The sequence below is a fragment of the Dendrobates tinctorius genome, unplaced genomic scaffold (assembly GCF_039654945.1).
Source record: "Dendrobates tinctorius isolate UK_male_01 unplaced genomic scaffold, ASM3965494v1 ptg000274l, whole genome shotgun sequence".
Lineage (NCBI taxonomy): Eukaryota > Metazoa > Chordata > Amphibia > Anura > Dendrobatidae > Dendrobates > Dendrobates tinctorius.
The window spans coordinates 1,821,661-1,834,468 of record NW_027361941.1 but is presented as its reverse complement, the minus strand read 5'-3'; the positions used below and the strand labels follow the sequence as shown (position 1 = coordinate 1,834,468).

General features: G+C 45.1%; 1 pseudogene; it reads right to left on the bottom strand.

The window, feature by feature from the left end:
* Positions 1-428: 428 nt before the first annotated feature.
* LOC141072538 (uncharacterized) lies at positions 429-12,543 on the bottom strand (annotated as a pseudogene).
* Positions 12,544-12,808: the final 265 nt, after the last annotated feature.

Genomic DNA, 12,808 nt, shown 5'->3' with positions numbered 1-12,808 from the left:
CAATTGATGTTGATGTGTTACTGAAGACGAGCGAGCAATGCCTGTCCTGGGCATCCTTTTGGGCAGCTATGAGGTGTACCTGACTAGTGCTAAAAAAAGGAGTGTTAGTCTGTGTGCTACCCAGCCTTCATTCATTTTGGTACAGATGAGATATGGATAGACAGATATGGATAAATGGATGGATAGATAGCAAAAGCAGATTAGAAATCTGCTCTATTGAAAACATTATCTATGAGCTCAAAAACCTTTCAGGTGATGCGGTTTTTTAAAAAGCTGATCTGCTTTTGCAGCTGACAAACGAATCCTCAAAAAACGCAGCCAAAACGCTGTGTGTGAATGTAGCCTTAGATCAGGAATAGAACAGCCATTTATAGGACATTTCATAACTTTTCCAAATTCCTATGAAAAAATATTCAGCACATTCTGCATTGAACTACTGTACCCAATTTATTATATATTTTAGGAGTCGGAGTCGGTCCATTCTATACCTACTCCGACTCCACCAAAATGAGCACCGACTCAGACTCTACAGCCCTGGTTCTTGGTAGTCAACCATATTAAACAGACTGTTTATTTTGTGAAGATCCAGTGATTGTTTATGAGCATTTTGATGGCTCAAAACTTGTATGACATCATCCTGTAATCTCTGTATCTTGTCAGTAAGCTGTGACTATTCTAGAAGTGAGGAAACGTATTTTCATTTTGTATGTGGTCTCCAGCCTCTGTATATATTGTTCAATGTCTTGAGTAGTAGGGAAATACACAATATGATGTTGCAAGTCAATTATGGCCTTCTCAATATCAGAATCTACTGTGGCTAGGGCGGGGGGCGGTACATTTCACTGTGAAGCAAGCACTGCTCAGTGTGTGGTTTTCGGTGAGAGTACAGGGAGATTAGATGAGCTTTTTTCTTTTAAGGCCGACAGTAAGAGAGGAGAAGATGGTGCAGGACTTACAGGCTTGAGCTGTCAGGCGTCATGAGGGATAAGACTGCTTCTTTTTCTATGTTGAGGTGAGGCAGTAATGGCTCTGGGGCGGGAAGATGAGCCATTCAATAAAAAAAGGCTGCTACCCTGTGTGACTGCTCTGGTGACTAAGAAGAAAGGATTTCTTCAAAAAGCATTTTCCACATTCTGAAGAGGAAAAAGGCTTCTCCCCTGTGTGGATTCTTTGGTGCCTAACAAGTTCTGCTTTCTGGTTAAAACATTTCCCACATTCTGAACATGGAAATGGCTTCTCCCCCCGTGTGAATTTTCTGGTGGTTATCAAGATGCGCGTTCTAATAAAAACATTTCCCACATTCTGAACATGAATATGGCTTCTCCCCTGTGTGAATTCTCTGGTAAGTAACAAAATATGATTTATCTCTAAAACATTTCCCACATTCTGAACATGAATATGGCTTCATTGCTGTGTAAATTCTCATGTGCAACAAGATGTGAATTCTGAGTAAAACATTTCCCATATTCTGAACAGGAAAAAGACTTCTCCCCTGTGTGAGTTCTCTGGTGTACAACAACATCATATTTCTGGATAAAATGTTTCCCACATTCTGAACATGAATATGGCTTCATTGCTGTGTGAATTCTCTCATGTGCAACAAGTTCTGCTTTCTGGTTAAAACATTTCCCACATTCTGAACATGGAAATGGCTTCTCCCCCGTGTGAATTTTCTGGTGGTTATCAAGATGCGCTTTCTGATAAAAACATTTCCCACATTCTGAACATGAATAAAGCTTCTCCCCTGTATGAGTACTCTGGTGGTTATCAAGATGCGCTTTCTGATAAAAACATTTCCCACATTCTTAATATGAAAAAGGCTTCTCCCCTGTGTGGGTTCTCTGGTGGCTAACAAGTTGCATTTTCCGGTTAAAACATTTCCCACATTCTGAACACGAAAAAGACTTCTCCCGTGTGTGAGTTCTCTGGTGTCTACCAAGAAGCTCTTTCTGATTAAAACATTTTCCACATTCTGAACATGAAAAAGGCTTCTCCCCTGTGTGGATTCTCTGGTGCCTATCAAGATGCGTTTTCAGGTTAAAACATTTCCCACATTCTGAACATGAAAAAGGCTTCTCCCCTGTGTGAGTTCCCCAGTGCCTAACCAAATCTGATTTCCGGTAAAAACATTTCCCACATTCTAAACATGAAAAAGGCTTCTCCCCTGTATGAGTTCTCTGGTGGCTATCAAGATGCGCTTTCTGATTAAAACATTTCCCACACTTGGAACAAGAAAATCTATTCTCCTTTGTGTGAGTTTTTTGATGTTTAAGAGAAGACTTTTTGAGGGGAAAACTATTTCCATATTCCGAACGTGAAAATGGCTTCTTTGCTTTTGGAGCAATTAGTTTTTTAATGCTAAGCTTGTGACATTGATGTTCCTTAGTAGTCAGTAATGAAGCAGAAGACAGGACCTGTTTCAAAGGATCAGATGACAGATCGTTGCTGCGAAGAGATGATGGTATATCTGGAGTAATGGCATTAATTTCAATTGTATCCTGTGGGATCTCAAGATAGTCTGATTTTAAAATTGAAGATGTCAGCTGTCCCTCTGATCTCCTGTTACAGTCATCTGCCAAGAATAAAACCAATTATTTAGGAATAAAAAATTCTTCAATTTCACATTTTACCAACATTTCTACTTAAACGGTCAGTAAAAATGGCAAGTTATGTAAAACGATTCAGTTATTCAACAGGACAATGACAGTTCACAGTCTAATAGAAAACCTCATAGGATGAACCAATGGAGCCTGGTGTTCAAATGTTTGCTCATTCTGCCTCCCAAATATTGGAATAAACAGCCACTAAACAATCTTATGTAGGTGAAAATAACACCAATAAAATCTGGTACTCATCTCGCAAAAAAAAAATAAGTCCCCACTCAGGTCCTTGTTCCATGAGTGGGGACTCAAAAGAATTAGTTACTTACGGGTAACAGGATTTTTCTAAACCCATGACAGCACCATGAGAGAGGGGATCTGCCCACCAAGCATATGAAACCTACAGGCTAAAGAGGTGGCACCTCTCCCTCGCATAAGTTGGATTACACAGCATGAGAAGACCTCCAATGGTTATTAATAAAAACATCATAAAACAACTAACACCATGGGATCAAGTAAAAGAGGCATAGATGCTAATGAGGAGAACATAATTTTACCTCTATATAAGTTGCTAGTGCGGCCACACTTGGAATACTGTGTACAGTTCTGGTCTCCGGTGTATAAGAAAGACATAGCTGAACTGGAGCGGGTGCAGAGAAGAGCGACCAAGGTTATTAGAGCACTGGGGGGTCTACAAAACCAAGACAGGTTATTACACTTGGGGTTATATAGTTTGGAAAAACGAAGGCTAAGGGGTGACCTTATTTTAATGTATAAATATATGAGGGGGCAGTACAAAGACCTTTCTAATGACCTTTTTACTCATAGACCTGAGACGGGGAGAAAGGGGCATCCTCTACATCTGAGGGAAAGAAGGTTTAAGCATAATCACAGACGCGGATTCTTTACTGTAAGAGGAGTGAGACTATGGAACTCTCTGCCGTATGGTGTTGTAATGAGTGATTCCCTACTAAAATTTAAGAGGGGACTGGATGCCTTTCTCGAAAAGTATAATGTTACAGTTTATATACATTAGTTTCCTTGATATTGCGCTGGTCCAGGGAACTAGTCTGATTGCCATATGTGGAGTCGAAAAGGAATTTTCTTCCCCAAAATGAAGCTTACTGTTTGCCACATGGGTTTTTCTTTGCCTTCCTCTGGATCAACATGTTAGGGCATATTAGGTTACGATATGGGTTGAACTAGATGGACTTAAAGTATTCCTTCAACCTTAATAACTATGTTACCAACTAATAAACTAAAGGTGTGGAAACACAACGCTAGCGAAAGCAGTGCTCACCCACATGTAATGGGAGCGAATATAAGGGTGCTTTCATGGGTTCCGAAAAATCACGTTACTGGTAAGTAACTAAGACTTTATCAATCACCCATGACAGCACAATGAAAGATTCACAGAGAAATATAATAATCTAAGGTGGGACTGCCACCTGGAGCACCCCTGCCCAATGGTGAGGTTGGAGGAATCACCCATATCCTATCTAAAGTGCATATAGAAGGTAGAAGGATAGGACCAGGTTGCTGCCCTACAGATGTCGTCTAACGAGTCGTATGACCTCTCTGCTCAGGAGTATAGATGAGCGACTTTGCCTTTTATCGGGTCGAGTCGGGTTTCATGAAACCTGACTTTCTCAAAAGTCGGGTCAAACGAAATCGGCCGATTATCGTGAAAAGTCGAAGGCCGACTGAAACACGAAACCCAATGCAAGTCAATGGGGAAGAAAAGTCGGCAGTGAGTGGAGGACAGGAAACACACCTACAGTGCCCATTTTAATGCCAAAAACATCAATTCTTATTCCTTAAGCTTGTCAACCTTAATTTACTTTATAATAATAGTTAGGCATTGAAAACTGGGGGTTATTTGGCTAAAGTTGTGGGGGGGTAGTGCTGGCTCCAGATTTTCGTGGGCCCAGGGCCAAAGAGTGTCAATGGGCTCCTTTAAAGGCCCATTCACACATAGCGACGCACCAGCGATAACGATAGCGATCCGACCTGGCAAAGATCGCTGGTGCATCGTTACATGATCGCTAGATAGCTTTCAAACAGTCCAATCTCATCAACGATGCAAGACAGATCAGCGATCTGCATAACGACCACGTTGGTCGTTGAGTACCTTTCACACAACTTAATTGTAACCGATTCAGACCTGTATCGCTGAGCTCTGCGTCGCTAACGACGTCGCTCGTCGTTTTTAAGCTTCAAACACAGTGATGAGTGCTGGCCAGCGGGACGCCAACGATGGAAAAATGGACCTGCTCATTCTAGCTCGATCAGCGATAGGCAGCGGGGGGTCCGGTCGCCGCTACCTTTCACACTTAACGAGATCGCTAGCGATATCGCTGTTGCGTCACAATATCGGTGACGCTCGAGCGATATCGCTAGCGATCTCGCTATGTGTGAAACCCCCTTAACACATGCCACAATTCATGATCCTCTGATACGGCAGAGATATAGCGGTATAGTACAATGAAAAATACTTCACTTTTTACATCTCATGACTGATATCCATTTTAAATTCTCCAATAGCTCCAAAAACGGACAGTATATTACTCCATACAGTATTATGGCCACCGCATAGTGCGCCATACAGAGTAATGAGGCCCACATATTTCTCCATACAGAATCATTGGTCCCATATAATGTTTGAAACAGTATATGATGAGCTCCACATAATGCTACAGTATATGTTGGTCCCCATGGATGAAGCTCCACTGTGTTATGGGCCCAAATAATGCTCCATATATAATGGGCCCCATTTCTAATGCTCTAGTGTATAATGGGCCCTGTAAATGCTGCTCCAGTGTCTGATGTCCACCTTTGGAATGATCCAGTGTATGGTGGGCCTCATATATCATGCTCCAGAGTATAGTGCTCCCCAAAAATAGCTGTCCCAACATTGAAAACAATTAAATAAGTCTCCTCGCAAGGGAATCCCTGTACTAGTCTGGACTCCTCGTCGTCCCCATCTTCCATCTCACTGCACTTGGACTGTTTAGGCAGAAGGCGTACAGACGTGATGTCATCGCGCTCTCTGACCAGAATTTCACTGTCAGGAAACGTGGAAGACGTCACGGCGGTGGAGCAGGGAGAGGTATTTCAACTTTGCAAGTGCTGTGATCCTGAGCAAGTAGGGGGGGCCCACTCATTGGCGATGACACCCCCCCACCGTCAGAGACACTTGATTCTACTATGTGGGACCTTGTGTCAGTGCCAAAGAGTGTGCCCACCCACCTGTCCAGGGCAATGGCACTCGCACGGGTGCGTGCGCCATGTGGTGACCCCGGCCCTGTGGGGGGAGGCAGCCCAGTTAGGGAGGTGGAAAAATTGGCATATGTTGATGTTGGACATTCAGCAGCTGCAAATGGAGTAATTGTAGAAGTCTGCGGAAGTGGAGGACAAAAGCAAGCCATTTTTCTGTCAACCTACGTGTCAGCAGGGGAGGGTGGGACAAAATCCTTTGAAACCCATGCATGGTTCATTTTAATGAAGGTTAGATCATCAACATTTTGGGTTGACAGAAGGGTCCTTTTTTCTGTCAGGATTGATCCAGCAGCACTGAAGACTCATTCAGATAACACACTAGCAGCAGGGCAAGCGAGCTCCTGTAAGGCATATTGTGCCAATTCAGGCCAGGTGTCCAGTTTACTGGCCCAATAGTCAAAGGGGTAAGACCGGTGAGGGAGAACATCGATATGGGAGGAGAAGTAGTTTGTAACCATAGATGACAACTGCTGTCTCCTGTCACTTTCACTCGATGCAGTATTACCAATCGTGTGAGCGGTACTTGAAAAATCAGTCCACAACATAGTCATGAAACTCCTGTGTCCAATGCCACTTCGGATGTATGCACCACGAACACCTCTTCCATGTTGCCCCCTACGGCTTGTTGGAAAAACATCACTGCCGCTGTGTGCTGGGAATGCCTCAAACAAACGGTTTACCAGAGTTGCTTGTTTGCTAGCCAATATTAGCTCTAGGTTCTCCTGTGGCATGAGGTTTTGGAATTTGCCTTTATAGCGTGGATCCAGGATGCTGGCCAATCAGTAGTCATCATCGTTCATCATTTTGGCAATGCGGGGGTCCCTTTTTAGGATCTGCAAGGCATAATCAGACATGTGGGCCAATGTTCCAGGTGTCAATGATGCACTGCAAGTGATGGGTGGAGGAGCACTTTCTGGCAAATCCACATCCCTCCAGTCACGCACAAACCCTGTACCTGACCTTGCCACGCCAACAGTTTTTCTTGCCCCCTGAGAAGCATCCTCCCCAAAATAATCATCCCCATCATCCTCCTCTTCCTCCACCTCGTCCACGAGACTTCCCTGACCAGAAAATGTCTGACTGTCATCAAGGCTTCGCTCCTCCTCTTCCTCCTCGGCTGCAGACGCCTGCACCTTAATGTGCGTCAAAGTTTGCATGAGCAGACACATAAGTGGGATGCTCATGCTTATGATGGCGTCGTTTCCGCTTACCAGCTGTGTGCATTCCTCAAAACACTGAAGGACTTTACAGAGGTCTTTCAGCTTTGACCACTGCACACCAGACAACTCCATGTCTGCCTGCAAACTGCCTGCCCGTGTATGCTCCCACAAATGAATTACAGCCTGCCTCTGTTCGCACAGCCTCTGAACCATGTGCAGGGTGGAGTTCCACCTTGTTGCAACATCGATAATTAGGCGGTGCTTGGGAAGGTGGAGCAATCGCTGCAGCTTCTGCATACGACTGGAGTGTACGGGTGACCGGCGGATGTGCGAGCACAGTCTTCGCACCTTATGGAGCAGGGGTGTTAACTCCGGATAATTATTGAGGAAGCACTGCACCACCAGGTTCAAGGTGTGAGCCAGGCAAGGTATGTGTCTGAGTTTTGAAGGGGCTATGGCTGCCACAACATTCCGGCCGTTATCACTAACTACCTTGCCTGCCTCAAGATGTAGACTGCCCAGCCATGACTCAGTTTGTCGCTGCAAGTAGTCGGCCAGTACCTCTGCAGTGTGTCTGTTGTCGCCCAAACACATCATCTTCAACACAGCCTGCTGACGCTTACCACTAGCTGTTCGATAGTGGGCCACCTCATGTGCAACACTGGCAGCTGCGGATGGAGTGCTTGTGCGACTGTGCTCTGTGGACGAGCTTTCGCTTCTGGAGGAGGAGGAGGAGGATCGAACGCCTACAGCCAACTGTTTCCTATACCGTGGGCCAGGCAGCACCGTCCCACCACCGCTGTCCCCTGTGGAGCCTGCATCCACCACATTAACCCAGTGCGCAGTGATGGATATGTAACGGCCCTGGCCATGCCTACTGGACCATGTATCTGTTGTGAGGTGCACCTTTCCACTCACTGATTGCTTGAGTGCATGGACAATCCGGTCTTTCACATACACGTGGAGGGCTGGGATGGCTTTTCGCAAAAAGAAGTGCCGACTGGGTAGGTCATAGTGTGGTACTGCATAGGCCATGAGCTCGCGGAAAGCTTTGCTCTCAACCAACCGGTAGGGCATCATCCCTAACGAGATTAGTTTGGCAATGTGGGCGTTCAAAGCCAGTGTACGCGGATGAGAGGATGAGTACTTTCTTGTCCTACTCAGAGTCTCTGGTAGGGTGAGCTGGACTTGAGAGCTGCATATGGTGGAACTAGAGGTGGACATGGCGGACAGAGAGGGTTGGTGATGGTGGTGTTGCTGATGGCCTAGATTCAGTCTTTCGTAGCAATAACATTGTGATTCCATGACTGCTTTGCCCTTGACACGACACCTCAACATTTGCTGCTGGTGGTGTGCTAACCGGTGGGCTTACAATGGGGGAAGCGATGTAGCGTTGCTGACTACCTTCATTCGGAGCAGTTGCACATGTGGTACGTGAGGTTTGGTAGTCCGTCCACGCTTGCAAGTGCATGGTGGTTAAGTGTCTAAGCATGCAACTGGTATTCAAATTTCTCAGATTTTTCCCTCGGCTAAAGGTCTTTGTGCACTTCTTACAGATAACCTTTGCCTGATCATTAGGATTTTGTTCAAAAAAGTGCCACACTGCACTCTTCCTACTATGGAAGACATTTTGAGACCTTGCACGCTGTGCTAATTTGACCGTGTGGCCAAGCTGTCCTGCAACTCTTTTGGTTTTTGTAACACGTTTTTGGACTGCTACGGTCCTGCCAGATAACAGCTGTTGCGATGTCGTTGCCTGCTGCGGATCCTCCTCCTCCTCTTCTGAGCTATTGGCAGTGGCACCCTCTTCCCCCATTGGATGCCAATCTGGGTCAACAACTGGGTCATCCATCACCTCCTCTTCAATTTCATGTGCAACTTCCTCTGTGTCAACGTGTAAGGTGGTACAGTATGTGGGAAGGGGCACCTGAGTTTCATCAGGGTCTGATTCTGCCTCAGTACACTACGAGGACAATGTAGTGCTCTGAGTGAATGTACCAGCAGAAAAATCTAGCAGTGGCTGTGCATCAGTGCACTCCATGTCAGATTCATCTTGGACTGGGGAATTCACGATTTGACTTGCTACCACAGGCATGGTACTATGTGAAAAGAGCTCCATGGAGTAATCGGTAGTGTGGCCTGCCGCATCCTTCACTTTTGGTAGGGGTGAAGGACACAAGGAAAGGTGTTGTTCCTGACCAGGAGCCTCCAATGAGGACTCAGTGCTTTTATTTTTTGAAACTTCAGAAGAGGAGGCGAGAGAGCTGGAGGCTGTGTCAGCAATGTAAGCCAAAACTTGTTCCTGAAGCTCCGACTTTAAAAGTGGTTTACCTACTCCCAGAAAAGAGAGCCTTCGAGGCCTTGTGGAGCCAGATGATGATGCAGGCTCAACACCTCCTGCCTTAGGTGCTATTGTGCTTTTGCCACTACCAACAGATGCAACACCACCACCACCATCGGGACCAGCTGGCAACCCCCGCCCACTTCCATGACGTCTTACACCATACTTGCTCATTTTTGTGAAAATGTACCCAAAATACGACCAGCTATATGGTACGGTAAAACAAGGTAGAAGTTGTATCTACTATTAGTGAGACTTTGAATCTCACTAGAGATTTGAGGATGCTGAACTATTGTCTCAGGCCCAATAGAGATTACACCTCAATATAACAAGCTTAAATTGGATGGTGTATGACAAGGTGGAGGGTGTCTATAGGATTGGTGAGAATTTGAATCTCACTATAGATTTGAGGACGCAGAACTATTGTCTCTGGCCCAGGAGAGATTGATTACACCTCAAAGTAACAGACTGAAATTGGATGGTGTATGACAAGGTGTAGGGTGTCTATAGGATTGGTGAGAATTTGAATCTCACTATAGATTTGAGGACGCAGAACTATTGTCTCTGGCCCAGTAGAGATTACACCTCAATGTAACAGGCTGAAATTGGATGGTGTATGACAAGGTGGAGGGTGTCTATAGGATTGGTGAGAATTTGAATCTCACTATAGATTTGAGGATGCAGAACTATTGTCTCTGGCCCAGGAGAGATTACACCTCAATGTAACAGGCTGAAATTGGATGGTGTATGACAAGGTGGAGGGTGTCTATAGGATTAGTGAGATTTTGGATCTCACTAGAGATTTGAGGACGCTGACAATGATGCTCTCAGTCCAAGCATGGACGCAGGCAGCCTAATAAGCAGGACTGCTGCACAGTGCACACACAAAAGGGTGGAAAAATGAACGCTTGGTAACTGTGCAGAAAAGAGGAAGAAAAGTATTTTTGCTTTTAAAAAAGCAGTTTGCACAGCAGTGTGCAAACAGCAATGCAGCTATCAGGGAGCCTTATAAGGCAGCCTAATAACCAACAGAGCTGATGCACAAAAATAGAGCCTCCCCTGTCACTGCACACAAAGTGTTGTGTTGTAAGTGGAAATCGCTAACAGCAGAAGCAGTTTTTTGGTTCTTCTTCCCTGCCTAATGCTCTCCCTACAGAATCATCATCAGCAGCAGCTCTCCCTATGCTAAGATCAGCATAAGTAAGATGGCGGTCAGCGTTCACGCCCTTTTATAGCCCCTGTGATGCCACACAAAGCCAGCCAATCACTTGCATGCCCTTCTCAAAGATGGTGGTGACCGATGCCCATGTCATCGCATTGCCCACAGTGTGCGTCCTCCATCATTGGCTGAAAAAGGGCGCTGGAAGCATCTTTTGAAATGCGACTTTGGCGCTTTGGTCACCGACCTCGTGGCCGACCTCACGCTATGGTCGGGTTTCGTTTCATGAAACTCGACTTCAGCGAAAGTCGGTGACTTATGAATTTGACCGACCCGTTTCACTCAACTCTACTCAGGAGGATGCCACGGCTCGAGTAGAATGCGAGCAGAATGATCCTTGAGACGTTACGGGGCCATCTTACCACTTGCTAAGTAGGCTAGAGAAATGGCCTCTGTGACCCACCTAGCAATTGTGGGTTTTGAGGCTCTACACCCTTTCCTAAAACTCTGGAGGGATACGAACCAAGACCTATCCTTTCTCCAGTGTTTCAAAGTGGACAGGAATCCAGTTACACATCTCCTATCATCCAAAGTATGCATTTTTTTATCCTTCTAGTTCTTTGGATTAGAATAAAAGAAGGGAGGTCAACTTCTTGTAGCATGGAATCGCGACACTACTTTGTAAATTTAGGCTGGATCGGGCTTAAAGATAACCCTATCATCTAGGATTTGGGTGAATGGTGGGGCTATAGAAAGAGCCTGAATATCACTGACAATTCTGGCTGATGTTAATGCTACCAGCAGACCTGTTTTAAGCAAAAGAACCTTCATGGATGCCGATTCCATGGGTTCAAAAGGAGCGTCCGTTATGGCTGTCAGGACCAGATTTAGGTCCCACGATACAAAGTTTACTTTAGAATTGGTCCTAGATTTTAATGATGTTTTTATAAATCGTGAAATCCAATAATTACCGGCCACTTCCACAGTAAAGGGAAGGGACACATCCAGCTGAACAAGGATGGGCTCCGAAGTGAACCTTATTTTCCAACAATCAAAAGCGTGCACAGCATTCTCATACCAGTTAATAAAAAGTCTGTACCTTTTTAGTCATGATGGTTAAAGGTTTAGCAACCATGGAAAAGTTTTTGATAAACTTCCTGTAATAATTCGAAAAACCCAAAACTGCTGTAATGCTTTGAAGTTATCGGGACGGTCCCAATTTTACACAGCCTGCAACTTAGAGGGATCCATCATAAACCCTGAGGCGGAAATGACGTATCCTAGAAATGGTAATTCTTGTACGGTGAAAACACACTTTTCAAGCTTGGCGTATAGCTTGTTCTTCCTGAGCAACTGCAACACTTGTTTAACTTGCTCCATGTGTGAATCACGGTCAAGCAAATAAACGAGTATGTCATCCAAATAAATAATCACAAATTTACCTAAGAGGTGAGCGAATACATCATTTATAAAATGCTGGTAAACTGCCGGCGCTTTGGTTAAACCAAAAGGCATTATGAAATTTTCGAAGTGACCCTCAGGAGTATTAAAAACTGTTTTCCACTCATCCCCCTGACAAACTCTTTTGAGGTTGTGCACCCCCACCCCGAGGTCAAGTTTAGTAAACCATTAGGCACCCGACACCTCATTAAACAGATCCGGAATCAGCGGCATAGGATACGGATCATGGACCGTAATCTGGTTAACCTCCCTAAAGTCCAGACACGGATGTAATCCAGCATCTTTCTTCTTGACAAAGAAGAAACCGGCTGAAGACGACGATGGCCTAATGTGACCCTTGATCAAACTTTCAGTAATAAACTCCTTAATGGCTTGTGTCTCCGGACCGGACAGATTATACATTCTGCACTTAGGAAGTTTAGCCACTGGTTTCAACCTTATAGTGCAGTCATAGGACCGATGCGGCGGCAGCAGCTCCTGACACCCCTTTTCAGAGAACACATCAGAATACTCCAGTAAAGGTTCAGGGATACTAGGAATCATAGCTGAAATACACGTGTCTAGACAGTTCTCTGCAGAATGCGCTCCACTGGACTATGTCCTATGTCTTCCTGTCAATTACTGGATTGTGAACCGACAACCAAGGAAACACCAAAACTACCTGTGCAGGTAGTTTTTTTAGCACAAGGCATGTTAAAGGCTGCGAATGGGGGACCCCGATGCGGAATTCCAAATCCAATACACACTCCTTAAAAACCACTTGAGAGAGTGGAGACGCATCAATGGCAACAATCTGTATAGGACTAGA